The sequence below is a fragment of the Lagenorhynchus albirostris genome, chromosome 1 (assembly GCF_949774975.1).
Source record: "Lagenorhynchus albirostris chromosome 1, mLagAlb1.1, whole genome shotgun sequence".
NCBI classification, from domain to species: domain Eukaryota; kingdom Metazoa; phylum Chordata; class Mammalia; order Artiodactyla; family Delphinidae; genus Lagenorhynchus; species Lagenorhynchus albirostris.
The window spans coordinates 31,102,747-31,119,448 of NC_083095.1; the positions used below are offsets into that span (position 1 = coordinate 31,102,747).

At 48.7% G+C, this 16,702-nt stretch overlaps 1 long non-coding RNA gene across 1 annotated transcript in view; it reads right to left on the minus strand.

Moving 5' to 3' along the window:
- Positions 1-15,933, minus strand: part of LOC132529718 (uncharacterized) — a 32,135-nt gene extending 16,202 nt beyond the window's left edge. The window contains exons 1-2 of the long non-coding RNA XR_009543555.1: positions 15,696-15,933; positions 15,008-15,186 (exon numbers count right to left, since the gene is read on the minus strand). This is a non-coding gene — a long non-coding RNA (uncharacterized LOC132529718). The remainder of the gene's footprint in view (positions 1-15,007; positions 15,187-15,695) is intronic.
- Between the last annotated feature and the right edge of the window lie 769 nt (positions 15,934-16,702).

The following is a 16,702-nucleotide window of genomic DNA, read 5'->3' on the forward strand; positions in this document are numbered from 1 at the left end:
AGAGGCGTTGGGGGTGGTCTCCTTTCCCAGGCTGTGCTTCAGGGCTGAGATCACAGGGTTCAGCTGCCTTTGCACCCGAGGACCGGCAAGGCCCCCAGGGCACTCAGAACAGAGCCAGGGGCTTCTCAGTCAGATGAGAGAAATTCTGGGCAACGTACAGGATGGCAAGTCAGATTTTGATGAGTGGCTCAGCTCCGTATTGTGGACGGAAGTAAGGAGAAAGAAAGAAATTCATGTAAATCTCCCAACAGGCAACCCAGCTGGCACTGAAATGGCCGATAAGAGGGAGAACTTGAGCAAGAGGTGAGGAGGATATGAGGATGCTCCTGGGACACATGGGTTTCTCTCCGGGATGTGAGAAAACTGCACAAACATTTTGGTGGAGCACCTGGTGGCGGAGGTTTCATCAGAGTTATGATTCAATGAAATGGAGCACCGAGTTTATACTAGGGTCAGATTTTATCTTTATAGTATTATAAATGACTCTACACCTTTATTTATGGACTCATCAAAGGTCAGAAGGGGTCAGTTTTTAGTTGTACTCAACTATGCTTTTTTAGGAGAAATTTTGTGCCCTTCTGAAGCTAGTGTGCAAAATCTCAGGGGGCAGTCATTCTCAGGGTTGTGCAAATGGGCACCCCTTACATCTTACCTGTCCCCAGGTGTCTCACTAATCTCACTCTAGACATGGCCCTGGGGTCAAGCACAGTGCCAAGGGGAGAATAGGAGCTCAGTCATTGAATGAATAAAGGCACAAACAAATGAGGTAGAGAAGAAGGACAGTTATTGGAAAACTCTAGATACTGAATGTTTTCACAGCCTTTGAACACCCTGTTTTCCAGAAGGCTCGTGTGAAGGTAGATGAATGGGACCTTTGGTGCTGTAGTCATCTTAGTCAGCTTGGGCTGCTATAACAAAATACCACAGACTGACATCTATTTCTCACAGTCCTGGAGGCTGGAAGTCAAGATGAAGGTGCCAGCTAGTTCAGGTCTCAGTGAGGGCCTTGTCCTGGCTTGTAGACAGCTGCCTTCTCACTATACCCTCACATGGCAGAGACAGAGGGCTTTGGTCTCTCTTCCTCTTCTTATAAGGACACCAATCCCATTGTGAGACCCCCACCCTCATGACCTCAAATAAACGTAATCACCTCCCAAAGGCTTCCTCTCTGTGAACATCATCACATTGGGGGTTAAGGCTTCAACATATCAATTTTGGTGGGACATAAACATTTTAGCCCATGTCAGTAGCATATTAAGATTACGTATTTTGGATCCCTGCTTCTGTACGAAAGTTTGATCACTGAGGTAGACTGAATTCTAAGATGGCTCCCAAGATTCTCACCCCCTAGTGTGCATACTCATGTAATCTCCTTCCTTGAGGTGAGTGAGCCTGACTTAAACAGGTGAGCTCTTTAAAGAGGGTCTAGCGGTCAGAGATGGAAGAAGTCAGAGAGATTGGAAATGTGAGAGGGATTTTCCTGGCCTTGAAGGAGCTAAGAGTTATGTCGTAAGAGGGCCTATGGAGGGGATCACATGGTAAGGAAACGTAGGAGGCTTCTAAGAGCTGAGAGCAATTCCCAGCGACAGCCAAAAGTAAAGGGGACCCTCAGTCCTACAACCAAAAGTAACTAAATTCTGCCTACAGCCGTGTGAGCTTGGAAGAGGACCCCATACTTCAGATGAGGCCCCAGCCTGGCTGACACCTTGATTTCATGTCATGAAACCGTGAGCAGAGAACCTAGCCACACCATGACTAGACCTCTGATCTACAGAACGCTGTTATAATAAATTCATGATGTTTTCAGCCACTAAGTTTACGGCAATTTGTTACACAGCCTAGAAAAGCAATACAATCTCCTTTCTACAGGAGATCAGCCCACATCTCTTGAGTCCCTTTATCTTACTAAAACCAGCTTCTGTTTGGTTGTTGATTACCTTTTCCCTTATATTAATACACAACCTCCTTTCTTTCTTCTTCTTTCTTTTTTTCCCCCCTACTGTTTCCTTTGGGAATTTACACAGTAATTCAAATCTGCTGTGTACACATGGTTATTTTAACACTATTTAATGCAGAAACTATATTAGCTTCTCCCCAACCTCTACAAAGCATCTGCAGGGCACACATCATTGTGAGGCTACTGTTCTCCTCCCCCCCAACCAGTGTTCAAGTCTTCCAAAGCTTAACATTATGTTTATTACATAACAGCACGACATAAGCCCAAACAACCTGCTGCTGGGCTTTTAAATATAGCAACTGCAGAAATCTCTTCTGGGCTTGATGAAGAGCCACTTCAAATGTTTCCTAATTTCAGCCATTTTCTGGTCTATAGAAAACAAGGTCCAAAAATGGCTCTGCAGGTAAAGTGCACACACAAGAAACCCACCCCTCCCTCAACAATGACACAGAGGGCGGGAAGTGGGGAGGGAGCCGAGGGCCCTCCGGCTGTTGGGATTTGCAGGCGGCCTCTCAAGGAGTATTGCCTCTGTGTGAACCCCTCTCAGGGGTGAAAATGGAAAAGGCCCAGAAGTGGAGCCCTTCCAGGTTGGCACCTCAGTGATGGTCCCTCCCTTTGTTCCCTTTTCTAATTGCCGGGACCATTGGCAGTTGTATTCACCAAACGGACTCTTGGTTGCATTAAGAGCTGACTCAATCTGGCTGGGAATTTCTTGGCTTGGGAATCTGTTGAATAAGGGTTGTGCTGCTCCCTTTGACCTCCCCATGTTGGTTCTATTCTCAGGCACCAACACCCCACAGAGCACCCCTCTCCTCCCCACCCCACCCAGAATCCCTGGGCTTGCCCCATGGGAAAAGGGTGCCTCTTTCTCCTATTCCAGCCATCTACCCTGGGCTGGCTGGTTGGGCTTGGGTCTCATGCCCTTCTCCTAAATCATCACCATGGCCAGGCGGATGGAACCCACTGTTTGGCCAGGATGGGAGCAGGTGTCCACTTCTAGAGCAGGAGTTATGAGGCCACAAGGACTGGGGCGGGGGAGGGGAAGGGTGGATGTCCAAAGGAAAATCAGGATGCCACTGTCAGACAGGGTGGCATGGACACTGGGCAGGCCAGAACAACTGATGTCCTCAGCCGTCTGACCTATCCTAATGCAGGATATTTGGGAACAGCTGGGACCTGGAGAGGCAATTGGGAGCAGGGGTTCTCTCTCCACCTCTGTGCTTCCACTGAGCCACCGGAATCCTATATGTTCATCTGTATGTGTGTGTGCGTTTCACCCAGGTCATCAGCTGAGGAGCAGAGTCAAGGTGTAAATTTATAACACATTTCTGCTCTGCCCTGGGCCTTCTAATTTCCTCTCCTGGCTACAAGGTGCTCTTATACCTGTACTCCTCTGAGAGTGGACTGCCTTCCCTCAATACACAGAAAATCTGGGGCCACGTGAGGACTTCACACCAGAGACCTGGCCTGCCATGTGTGGGAGTCTGGGTGCAGCAAGAAAACGGGAAGCTGGGGTAAGCCTGTGTCCCAGGCTTTCGGGGGCCCCTGGAGCTACTGCTTCTCTCCACGGGGTTGCTCTGTCCCCACTCATGACCTATCAGACCGCCACCTGGTAGGACCTTTCTGTGCCCATTTCTAATGGGTTCTCCTTGTGCATCTGTCAGGGGTGCCATGACCCCTGCTTTCTGGATTGGGGCAGGGAGAAGGCTCTCATAAGTTCCTTCTAACTGAGCTCTGGCCCATGGCAGACAGAACAAATACTCACTGACAGTTCAAGGTGACCCCCCCGCCACCAACTCCCTTGAACAGTTTCCATTTGTGCTCTGCCAGTGAGATTTTCCTCTTCCATCAAAGGGTTAAACAGTTTTTGATGGGGAAAGCAGGAGATCTTCCTTATATAGGACACATATTTGGAAACTGGTCTCTTAGCAGCTGGGTGTACCGTACGCAAAAGGAAAGTGTCAGTTAGTTTAGCCCAATTTAATTAATATCGGGGTCTATTATAAAACCACTCTAAAATGCACATCAAAACTACAATGAGGTACTATCTCACACCAGTCCGAATGGCCATAATTAAAAAGTCTACAAATAACAAATGCTGGTGAGGGTGTGGAGAAAAGGAAACTCTACTACACTGTTGGTAAGAATATAAATTGGTGCACCCACTGTGGAAAAAAGTACGGAGGTTCCTCAAAAAACTAAAAATGGTTTTAGTTTAGTTAACCATATGATCCGGCAATCCCACTCCTGGGCATATATCCAGAGAAAACTCTAATTCAAAAAGATACATGCACCCCAATGTTCATAGCAGCACTATTTACAATAGCCAAGACATGGAGACAACCTAAGTGTCCATCGACAGATAAATGGGTAAAGAAGATGTGGTAAACATATACAAAGGAATATTACTCAGCCATAAAAAATAATGAAATAATGCCATTTGCAGCAACACGGATGGACCTAGAGATTATCCTACTAAGTGAAATAAGTCAGAAAGAAAAAGACAAATACCATATATCACATGTTGAATCTAAAATATGACACAAATGATCTTATTTACGAAACAGAAAGACTCACAGACATAGAAAACAAACTTATGGTTACTAAAGGGGAAAGGGCGTAAGAGTGGGATAAATTAGGAGTTTAGGATTAGCAGATACAAACTACTATATATAAAACAGATAAACAACAAGGTCCTATTGTATAGCACAGGGAACTATATTCAATACTGTAATAAGCCATAATGGAAAAGAATATGAAAAAGAATATGTATATATGTATGTGTAACTGAATGACTTTGCTGTACACCAGAAACTAACACAACTTGTAAATCAACTATACTTTAATAAAAAAATAAATAAAACCATTCTAATATATAACAGTATACCTTAAAATGTATCCTAGTGGGATTATCTATTTGATTAATGATACTTAAAGCATTAATTTTATATTTAACATAAGAATGTGATTGAATAATTCAGTTAGGTATTAAACTTGTATTTATTGAATATTTAATAAGTGTATGGTTGTGAGCCAAGGGATACAAAGGTATTTAACACTTAAGTCTCCTCCAAAAGTTTACAATCTACTAGATGAAATAAGTGGATAGCACAAAAATAACTAAATATGATTCTATATCAGAATCAGTCTGTTTCTTTAAAAAGACAGCTTACTAAGTTCACCTAACTCTCAGCTTGAGGAGTTTAACTGAAATTAGCTAAGGTTTGACTCAGGTATCCGGTATAAAAAGGGCCACTCAGAAGCTCTGAATACCAGGAAAGATTCCGGAGGTTGCCCAGAGAGCTGTAGTGTTGAAAGGAATCCTCTGACTTCAAAATGAAGTCAGAATCTTTTGACTGCCCTGAAAGAAGCTGTGTGAAACCCAAGGAAGAAAATGACTAAATCATTCTTGATTTCTGGCTTTAGAGCAAGGCATACATGGAAAAGAAGCAGGAACGTCAGACTTCCAATGGCACGTTAACCATTTGGAGAACGCGCTGGTCCATGGATAGAGAATCCATTACAGGAGATATGTCATATGAAGTCAGAACCAGAGAGTAAGAAAGAGGGGACACATGCTGAGCACTGGCAGGGTGGGCGAGAGTCACACGGAGAAGGTGTCTCAATGAGTTGGATCCCAAGTTTAAACATCTCTGGGAAGGGCCCTGGTTAGTCACCCTGGTCAGATGTTGCCCTTGGACCAGTCAACTGGGGCCATAGGGGGAGGGGTATGTCACATAAAAGAGCTGATGATTCTGTAGTAGCCGTGCAGGGAAGGTAACGATGTGGATCATGTGCTATCAGAGGGTGGGGGGGGCTGGGGAGGAGCAGGACAGGCAAAAACATGTGTTCAGTATGCCTGCCTTTAGCTGGAGAGATTTCAGTAGCTCAACTTCAACGTCCCGCCACTCAGCACTGAGTTACTCTTGTTGCTTCTGTGACTCGGATATTAAGCCCCAGTTATAAAAGTGAGTGAGGATGAGAAAACAAATCCCCACCCAGATTGTTGAAACTAATTATGGTTCTTCCCTCTGCACCATGTGAGTCCCCACTTTTGTAACCTGCCCCAGTGACTCAGTCTTTCTAGGACTGGACTTCTTGGGGCAGAGGTCCTTATTCTGAACCTGGATGTATGTCCCCAGCTTCACTATCTGCTGAGAGACTTTCCTTATGTCAACACATGACCTCTTGCCTTTTCCTGGATCCCCAGCGGCCATACTTTCAGCTCCACATCTGCCCCCTTCCCGCTGCAGTTAACTGAGTCTTGATCACTACCTATCCAAGGCTGCTTTCAAGACCGAGCTCAGTGTGAGGGTTTTGCAGGCTTTGGTGGGGGTGATGCGATATGAGACTGAGTCAGTGTTCCTGGAGGCATTTGGCGCCAAAACTGTCGGGGAGGGCAGGTGGCCCCGAAAGACCATCCAGGGAGTTCTTACATTTTTCCTGCTTTCCTTGCCTCTCCACACAGAGGCATAGGGAATTTGTATAGGCTGGAGTGGCTGGGTGAGGGGGAGTACAAAAAAGAAATCTTTTTTGATCCATCTCCTAGAGTAATGGAAACAAATGGGACCTAATGAAACTTAAAAGCTTCTGCACAGCAAAGGAAACCATAAACAAGATGAAAAGACAGCCTTCAGAATGGGAGAAAATATTTGCAAATGAAGCAATGGACAAGGGATTAATCTCCAAAATATACAAACAGCTCTTGTAGCTTGATATCAAAAAAAAACAAGCAACCCAATCAAAAAATGGGCAGAAGACCTAAATAGACATTTCTCCAAAGAAGACATACAGATGGCCAAGGGGCACATGAAAAGATGCTCAACATCGCTAATTGCTAGAGAAATGCAAATGACGTATCACTTCACAACAGTCAGAATGGCCATCATCAAAAAATCTACAAACAGGGCCTCCCTGGTGGCAAAGTGGTTAAGAATCCGCCTGCCAATGCAGGGGACACAGATTCGAGCCCTGGTCCGGGAAGATCCCACATGCCGCAGAGCAACTAAGTCCGTGTGCCACAACTACTGAGCCTGCACTCTAGAGCCTGTGAGCCACAACTACTGATCCTGCATGCCACAACTACTGAATCCTGCAAGCCTAGAGCCTGTGCTCCACAACAAGAGAGCCACTGCAATGAGAAGCCCACACACTACAATGAAGAGTAGCCCCTGCTCTCCGCAACTAGAGAAGAGCCCAAGCGCAGCAACAAAGACCCAACGCAGCCAAAAATAAAATAAATTAATAATAATAAAAAAATCTACAAACAATAAATGCTGGGGAGGGTGTGGAAAAAAGGGAACCCTCTTGTACTGTTGGTGGGAATGTAAATGCATACAGCTACTACAGAGAACAGTATGAAGGTTCCTTAAAAAACTACAAATAGAACTACCATATGACCCAGCAATTCCACTACTGGGCATATACCCTGAGAAAACCATAATTCAAAAAGACACATGCACCCTGATGTTCATTGTAGCACTGTTTACAATAGCCAGGTCATGGAAGCAACCTCAATGTCCATCAACAGATGAATGGATAAAGAAAATGTGGTACATATACACAATGGAATATTACTCAGCCATAAAAAGGAACGCTATTGGGTCATTTGTAGAGACGTGGATGGACCCAGAGGCTCTTACACAGAGTGCAGTAAGTCGGAAAGAGAAAAACAAATATCTTATATTAATGCATATATGTGGAATCTAGAAAAATGGTACAGATGAACCTGTTTCCAAAATAGAAATAGAGGGCTTCCCTGGTGGCGCAGTGGTTGAGAGTCCGCCTGCCAATGCCGGGGGCGGATGCGTGCCCCAGTCCAGGAGGATCCCACATGCCGCAGAGCGGCTGGGCCCGTGAGCCATGGCCGCTGAGCCTGTGCATCCGGAGCCTGTGATCCGCAACGGGAGAGGCCACAACAGTGAGAGGCCCGTGTACCGCCAAAAAAAAAAAAAAAAAAAAAAAGTGGTTCAAAGCAGAAATAGAGACACAGACATAGAGAACAAACGTATGGACACCAAGCGGGGAAAGGGAGGGCGGGATGAACTGGGAGACTGGGATCGACATATATACACTAATATGTATAAAATAGATAACTAATGAGAACCTGCTGTATAGCACAGGGAACATTACTTAGTGCTCTGTAGTGACCTAAATGGGAAGGAAATTCAAAAAAGAGGGGATATATGTATACATATGACTGATTCACTTTGCTGTGCAGTAGAAACTAACACAACATTGTAAAACAACTATACCCCAATTAAAAACAAAAATCAAGACTTGACAGCTTCAAACACCGGAATAAGAATAACAAAATCATACTGTGGATCCTGCCATAGACATTTGGCTAGTTTGGGGGAATGCTTGAAAACTACACGCAACATGCAAATCACACGACAACCAACAGACGGCCCTCCAGTGCTGTCCATTTTCCTGATGGGACCCTTCAGAAACCTCCATGGGGGTCTGTGTCATCTCCTGCTCTTCCAAGGGGATCAAAGGATGAAAGAGGGTGGTGAATGAAGCTTTTCAGTAGACTGACAGTGTGAACCCCTTCTTGGACCATTGAAACCCCCTCTCCGAGGATGTGAAAAGACAGCCCAGCATCCAGGCTGTTTCCAGGACTCCTGGAGATGACTTCTGAGACAGAGACCAAACCAGTGCTCACGTGGTGGTGTCAGAAAAGGTTTCTCCTACCCTCTAGAGGGTGAAGAAATGTTTAAAACATCCAGTTTTTAAAACTCCAGGAATCTGAGACAATGAGCTCCAAGTTCCTGGTCTTAGAAAGAATCACTAGACTTAGAAACAACAACAAGAAAACCCTAAATGTCAAAAGGAAGGGGTGGTAGAGAGAGTGCTAAAGCCCTAGATATTTCTTTGTTCTTTTTGTTCTGAGTGTAGATAGCCAACTGCCGAGTTTTGGTGGCTACAATGGAAGAAGGAAGAAGGTGGGTCTTGAAGGCAGTCCCTCTGGGAGGGATCCCAGCTGGGCCCTTTCTTAGCTGTGTGAGCTTGGACAATTTATATAACCTCTTAAGCTTTAATGTCCTTATCTGGAAAATGGACATAATAGAATCTGCCTGATTTGAAAACTTAAATGAAAGAAGGCATGCAAACCCTTAGCTCACTGCTTGGCACACAGAAGAATCTAAGGAGGACACATGTTCTGTGAAAGGGAGAGGGTAGAAGGGGGGACAGGATGAAAGCAGGTATCTTAGGAAGGTGTCGCGATTGGGCCAAACCCACTGACAGCAAAGCTCCCTGAGCTTCTGACTTTGTCCTACTCGTCCTTGAATCTCCAACACCCAGCATGGGCCTTGTACAGAGTTGGCACTCAAGAAATGTTTGTTAGACTGAATGGAGCCCTGGCTGGGCCCGAGTCAGGGAGAGGTTTGTAGGAGGGGAAGGAAGGCAGGTGAGAGAGAAAAGGACACAGAGTGACAAAGCCTGAATGATGGAGATTCCAGATGATAAATGCTAACTTTGCCCTGTCTTTAGAGTCCCCATAAAATTAACGGACTTGAGATGGAATCGTTTCAAAAGTGTTTGGGGAGGCAGATGGGAAGCTTATGTCATTGTGTTCCCTTGCGAGCTCAAAATAATGGGTCGCGTTCCTGCCTGCGGGGGAAGGTAGGCATCCTTTCTGCAGATGCCTTTTGGAAATGCTACCTGCTCTGCGAGGCTGTCCTGGGCAGCTGGGGAGTGGGGCAGGTGGGGGGGAAAGTGCTGTGAGGTAGAACCAGGCAGGGAGAACTAGACGTTCCAGCCTCACAACAAAAGACACATCCCACATCCCCTACGGGAAGTGAACGCAGCACCAAAAACTAACCAAATTCTCAGGCTGGGCGCCTGGGGGTATTTTAGGTCTTAGCTGCACAGGAAAGCTGTCAGAAAACTGTGAACTGCTCTGCAAATATAGCGATTTGTTAGTTAATAGTGTGGGGAGAAGAAAATAACACCAGACCAAGGGATACAACAGGGTCCTTCCACAGCTTTGCAGCTCACCCCGTGTCAGACAGGGCCATCAACCTCTTTGGACCTGAGTGCTTCACCGACAGAACAAGGATAGCTTCCTTGAGCCCACCTGGGTCAAAGTGACCCTGTGCTTTTCTGTGCTCCAAGCCACGTAGCCCAGATTTTTATGTGACATGTATTTTGCTCTCTCTGGCATGAGATTTTTTTTTTGATATTTCAGTTAATTGTTTGTATAGCTCTTGACTCGGCCGATTATAAGCTCCCTGAAGGCTGGGATCCGTGGGAAACGCAGTCAAGAATTATTCATTTTCAAGCACCCACTTAACCAGCATTGACTGAGTCCACCAGGCACCGTGCTAAACTCTAAGATGATAGTGCTGAGCTACTCAGGTACCATCCCTGCCCTTTGAGAGTGTTTCTTCTGCTGGGGAAAATGGATATTCATGATAAAATAGAACAGACCCAGAAAAACAGAGGCAGAGCTCCTGCATCACACAACTGCAGGGGGCAGATTCATACAGAACACAGTAGGAGTGATGTCCCTCAGGCTGTGCAGGGCAGCAGCCCTGGTGTCACCACATTCCCAGGGTCTGGCCTGATGCCTGATGCTGTAAAGGTTTGTTAGAGAGCAAAAGAGGATTAAATGAGGGGTCTTCCCCAATGTGGTGACGGCTTTTAACGTGTGACTGTATCCGTTTGTCTTTCTGCACACACGTCCTGGCCCCTGTGACTGAATCTGCCCAGTGTAATGCCAGCAGAAGCGCCAGGATTCACCTTCTGGGCTGGCGAGGCGGGGTGCGTGGGCAGTGCCTGACCCCCTCCAGCTGTTTCTTTTCCTGCTGCGGTGACCAAGGCAGCTATAAGATGATGGGTTCTATCACCCTGAGCCCCTGAGAGATTCTGTGGAGCAGAGCAGAGCAGTCCCTCATTGGCTAAGAAGCATTTATAAAAGAAGCCTGTTATGTTAAACCACTGAGACAGTGGGGCTGTTTGATACCCTGGCATAGACTGATCTATTCTGACTGATGCTCTCACTCTCTTGTGAGTTGGGTCATGGGGCCGTTTACTGGACCAAGCACAGAGGTGATCGGTAAATGTTAAAAAAAAAAAAGAACTGAGAGGTGGAAGAGGAATGGACATTGATTAATACGTATTATCAGTGCCTTTTCCCTCTGCTGGAATTCCTCAGCTCTTAGGAAGTGTGCTCTGTGGGACCTAGGCCCCGGACACAATGGCTGGATTGTTCATTTTCAATAGGTGGGTTTCCTTCTACCCCCAAGGCCCTCTCTGTGGTAGGTAAGGTAATGCTGCCTTTTCCACATAGAAAAAAGCACACCAGTTTCTTTCCATTGATGGAAACAATCTGGAGGAAGGACGTAATTGAGGAAAACTCCAGGCCCCCAGAATTGGAGCAGTTGGGGTCTTTGCCTACCCAAGCCCCCCAGTGGGGCTCACACAAAACAGAGACACTTGCAGCTGTGTGGCGACCACAGCCAGAGGTAAGGACCAAAACGCTCCATCCCCACTGCCGCAGACCCACTTCCTTAGACCAGGGGTTCTCAAACTCTGGAGTGTATTCGAATCACCTGGAGCGCTTGTTCAAACACAGACTGTCAACCCTCATTCCCAGAGCTTGTGATGCAGTACTCTGGGGTGGGGCCTGGGAATTTGCATTTCTAACCAGCTCCCCAGTGATGCTGATGCTGGTCCAGGGAATATATTTTGAGAAACCATTGTCTTAGGTGGACGTCCTGCCTCTCAAAGTCAAGGATAAAAGCAATACCTTTGAGATTAGCCCTATAACCTGCTATTAGCCTTAATGATACAGAAGGAACTCTTTTTTTTTTTTTTCTTCCAGATTACCCAGTTCAGTAGAAAGGAAAGGATGAAGAAAAGATACGTTTCAGGGAGGAGAAGGCCTGGGAAAGAATCCAATTTGAGGACTGTTGTCCAGAGGGGAGGGCTGATGGGTGTCACAAAGGAAGGTCCTGGGATGAGAGCCAGAAGGAACCTGGGTGCTGAGGTAGCCAGAGAAAGACAAGTTTGAGAGCTGATCGTTGGGTAGTGAAAAAGAGCACTGGATTTGGAGTCTGAAAACCTGCATTTCTCTCCCATAAGGCCTTGCAGCTACTGGAGCCAAGATAAAACCACTCTGAATTCAGTCAAAGCTGATCTAACAGCTCTCGTGGGCAGAGACTGCCAGTTTTCTGGGTGGGTAAGCCCAGTCCATGGCCCTATGCCCAGTACGCTATTTGTACTGGGCCTGAGACCCAGGGCAGGAAGCCACCAGGCACTGCAAAGCGCTCCGGCAACCTCCTGCTGATTTATCCATGCTCCCGGCAGGACTGTGCTGTGCCACGGGTTGGCGTGGGCGGCCGTGACTCACCCAGCCTCGTGGGGAAGCAGATGCTGCAACTGCAACCAGCGCTGCCACGGAAACAGGCTAAATCAATCTCAGATCCCTGCAGGGGCAGAAAACAAGCCACCTGCCGCCAGGGAGCTGGGGCTGCTCTGGTGGTGTTCTGGGTTCAGACGCCAAACTGGTGAGCACAGCCCGAGCTGTGCTGGTCACGGAGCCGGTTGGAGAGCCAGGTTGGGATCAGCAGCAAAGAAGCTGGTGCAGCGACTACAGCATGTGACAAGGGGTGGACAGACTCCCCACCTCTGCTGCCTGTGTCTGATGACGGCAGCAGGGTTGGGGAGTGGGGGTGGGGTGGGGGACAGAGGGCCCTGGATGGACCAGTTCACTCGGATCCTGTTCCTAAATCTGTGGGATGTCTGCGCCGATTCGGGGGGGTTGGGGGGAGAAGAGATGCGAACCTGACCGATTCTTGACTCTCTTTCTGCTCTCAGATTTGCTAAGACCCAACTCCTATGAAGTTGCTCCCTCACCCGATGATGTGACCACAAATACACCCCCAAGGAGACGAGGAAACGGAGGCCAATGACCTAAGCGAAGTCCCCCAGTTTTCTGAGGCAGTCAGGCTGGGCTCCCGATATCCCGAGCACCGATCCTTCATCATTTGCCACTAGACACTGCATCCCAGGGAAATAATTCGATGGGCCTTGTGAGATTTGCTTTGCCTTCAATATCTGCTCTCTGGGGCATCGGGTGGTACCATTAATAGCGTACTCTGCTCTTCCCAAGAGCTACAGCAAGTCTTTAGCCAGCTTTCCCCTCCTTCATCAACTCCTAAGCCAGGCGATGAGTTTCCACTGGCTCCACCAACCAGACAGAGGAAACCCCAAGAGTCTCCAGGTTCGCCCAATATCCCATCATTATGGCATCATGGGAACAGAGCCAGAAGTGGGCCCCTGGGGTTTTCAGGCCAGCCCCCCCATGGGTGGGGGGCGGGGCGGTGAATGTCTACACTCAGCAGTCCCTCCTGGTGACTCTTGGGCCATTTCGCTAGTTGTCCCCTCTAGGGGTTCCCCGCCGAGGCTCACAGCTGGCTGTGGTGGCTTCGGCACATCTTCCAGCCCTGAGGCCCCCAGGTCCTGTGCAGCACCTCCCCAGCCCCCCTGCGGCCACTTCAGGCCTTCCGCTTCCTCGAGCCCCTCGCCTGCAGAGGGTGCTGTGAGGGACCTTCCCCTTCCATTTCAGGGGTGGGGTGAAGGTTACCCACTGGGTCTCTACCTCCTTCCTACCTTCGTCCTCCCTTGTCCTGTTTAAGGAAAATCCCTTCTGCCTCCAAGATCCCTTCCCCGCCCTCACTGTGTCTTTGATCCATTAATTATCTTTCTCCTAATGATTCAACTTCGGCTTTTCTGTGAGCTTCTCCTCTTCAGTCTATAATCACGTTTCTGTCTCTCCTACATAAACACAGTTAACCAAACACGTGTTCCACTCTGGTTACTCTCCTTCCCTAACTGCAAAGCTTCTTCTCAGAGCAGCACTTTTTCTCTCTCCTCTCTTACCACCCAAGGGGTCCAAATTTCTCTCTGTGCTGCCTGGCATCTCTGCTTCCTCCCCTGCTCAGTCCCCCCCAGTGGCTGGCATCCACCATGGGCACATCGACACCTGGGGCTGTCTCAGATGTTCCCAACACGTCTAGTCCCCGGGGCGCCAGAGCAGGCTGGGTTTCAAGCAGGGGAGTAGGGGAGGGCCCTCTGACCCCCAGCTGCACATCTTCTCTTGAGCCCCAGAGCAGCTGTACTTGTGTGCAAGGGTTCCTCAACGGTCTCCTTCAGCTCCAACTTTGTCCTCCCTACCTAACCCCCACTGCCAAATTGGGCGATACAACAGCTCACACAGGACCAGCCAAAAGGAGGGATGTCAAATAACCCCTTTATCTCCTCCGGCCTTTCCCCTACCAAAAATATTTTACCCTCCCCAAGTTACAGAAGAAAATCTCCCTTGCATGAAGGGTGGGCAGCAGAGACCGGAGGGTGCGTACGGTGGGGAGAAGTGTATGCTGGGGAGAAGAGGACCAGGCTCCTGCAGGGGCGCTGATGGCAGGAGCTGTCTGTCCAGCCACCCTGAGTCAATTCTTGTGGAATGGGAGAGAATCCTCCCAAAAGGACCTTTACGGAGTGGAAGGAGAGGGTCTGATTCTCAGTCTTGGAGCAGAGGGGTAGGCTTTGAAAGATGTGAAAGATAACTTTTCCTTTGATCAGAGTTTATAGCTAAGAACCACCAGGAAAGAAGGGTGGGCTTGTCTCCCGGGGAGGCCCCGCTTGCACCAGATTTGCAGGGTCTGATTTCACGGTGGAGGACACCTGGCCTCCCTGTCTGAGCGCTCGCATCTCCTTGAGGGGCCAGTCTCACCATCGGCCTCCTCCCTTGGAAGCGTGCGGCCCAGCCAGAGAAGCCTGGGCTCTAGAGGTCCTGAGAGCCGGTTCCCACTAGAGTCCGCCCACTGCGGGGACCTGAGCAGAAAGTGCCTGTGCTCTCTGTCGGTGCACCTGCCAGACGCAGAAGCTCTGGACTCCAGGTGCTGCCCGCAATGGCAAAGTCACTCTGTGACGCCAGAGCCCAGGTGGTCAGTTGGCTCTCCCCTGGCTTTTGGGGCCCATCTCCCGTCCCTGAACCCGGCCTGGCTTCTGGGAAATGCGCAGAACAGCCAACGTACTTACAGCCTCACGTAGATGCTTCCCAAAGTCCTTTGATATCCACCAAAATGTAGCCGCTCGCATTTCAAAGGGACCTTACAGCCCAGGGTTCAGCCCCCCTCAGGCAGGACTTCAGTCAGCTGGTCCACCTGTCTGTCTTGCGTGGTTCCCAGAACAGAAGGCTCTCTGCTTGATTACGTGGCCTATAGAAGGGACTTTGGTTAATGGAAATTTCTTCTTGATTTTGACCTAAAATCTGCCCCCTTGTGACTTCCACCCACCTGGTTCTGTTCTCTGGTCCTTGGAAGAAAATATCTCCTCAGTCATCTAATTGGTCTCACAGTAGCCAGAGGAGGTGAGGATGGAATTATTGGCCTCTTTTATAGAAAGTGCATGCCTGGGGAGGTCAAGGAGCTTTGAAAAAGCTACAGGTGGAATTGGAGATAGAATCCAAGTGTCTTAATTTCCCAGACCAGTTCTCCTGCCATTACTCTGCATTTCTTAATCTTTGCCCATTATTGTCGAGTACCTACTGTGTGTACCTGGAATACCAGGTAAGGGCTGGAGGCATGGGACACCTGGAGCCTCTCTCCAGAGTCACTGATTCCAGCTCAGAGGACACACACACACGCACACGCGCACACACGCACACGCACACGCACACACACACGATTCGAAACACCTGCTCAGCCAGCAGACTGGGTGGCCTCACCTTCACCCTCTGAAGTTCAGCCTGGAAAATCAGCCTTCTTCCTTACTTTTGCCTGCTCCCCGCCCCCAGCACAGGCTGAGAGGAAGGAAAGGGAAAATGTAGAGAAGATGATTTTAACCACGGAAGAGCCTGAACTTGAAAGGAGGAAGAAAGGCCTGAAGAGGAGTTTGAAAATGATAGCTGTCAACACAAGGCTTGGAAAGACGGCGGCACAGCGAGCTCGTGGGTGGGCGGTGGGATGGAGGCTCACCGGTGCCAAAGCTCAGTCGTGTGGCAGCAGGGAAGTAGGGACGCAGGGCCGGGGCTGCGAGAACTGCAAACCAGAACCGCCAAGGCCTGGTCTCAGCAAAGGCAGGCCCTAACAACTTCCCAGGACCTGGATAATTGGGCCAGGCTCCACCCGCGAGATGTGCTTTCATCTTTCTTAAAGGCACAGTGCCCTGATTCAGTGTCCGCTGAGTATCCAGCAACAGCACTTCAATTTCTCTCCCTTGGACGGCAGCACTTATTCTACCCAATCATTTAGGCACAGAGAGACCCAGGCTCTACTCTCTGCAGCTTGGGGATGCAAAAGCTGACCAGAGAGGGAGAACCCAGGGTTTTGACTTTAACTGCGCCCATTGCTCGACAGTCACTGAGCCCTGGGGGACGAAGTCCTGGAAAAGGACAGCAGCCCTCACTCCTTAATTTGGCAAAGTGGAGGAAAGAGCTGTCCCCCTCAACATGGGCAGATAAAACTGTCCTTCTCAAACCCAGGCATCTTGCTAAGGGGCGGATTGCTTCCGTGGGGCTGGGCCTGGAATTCTGCATTTCCAACCTGCTCCTGGTCGAGGTCGATGCTGCTGGTGCCTGAGTACTTGCATCCTTTGGGAGAAAAGCTCTACAGGGTGGACTGAAAGAGGAAACGTTTGGGCCGTTTCAAAGAGCTCTGGTGATCAAAAGAACTTCCGTAGAGTCCCTGGGGTGAAAGCCAAGTTACTGAGAGCTGAGGATGGGGGTGGCAGCTG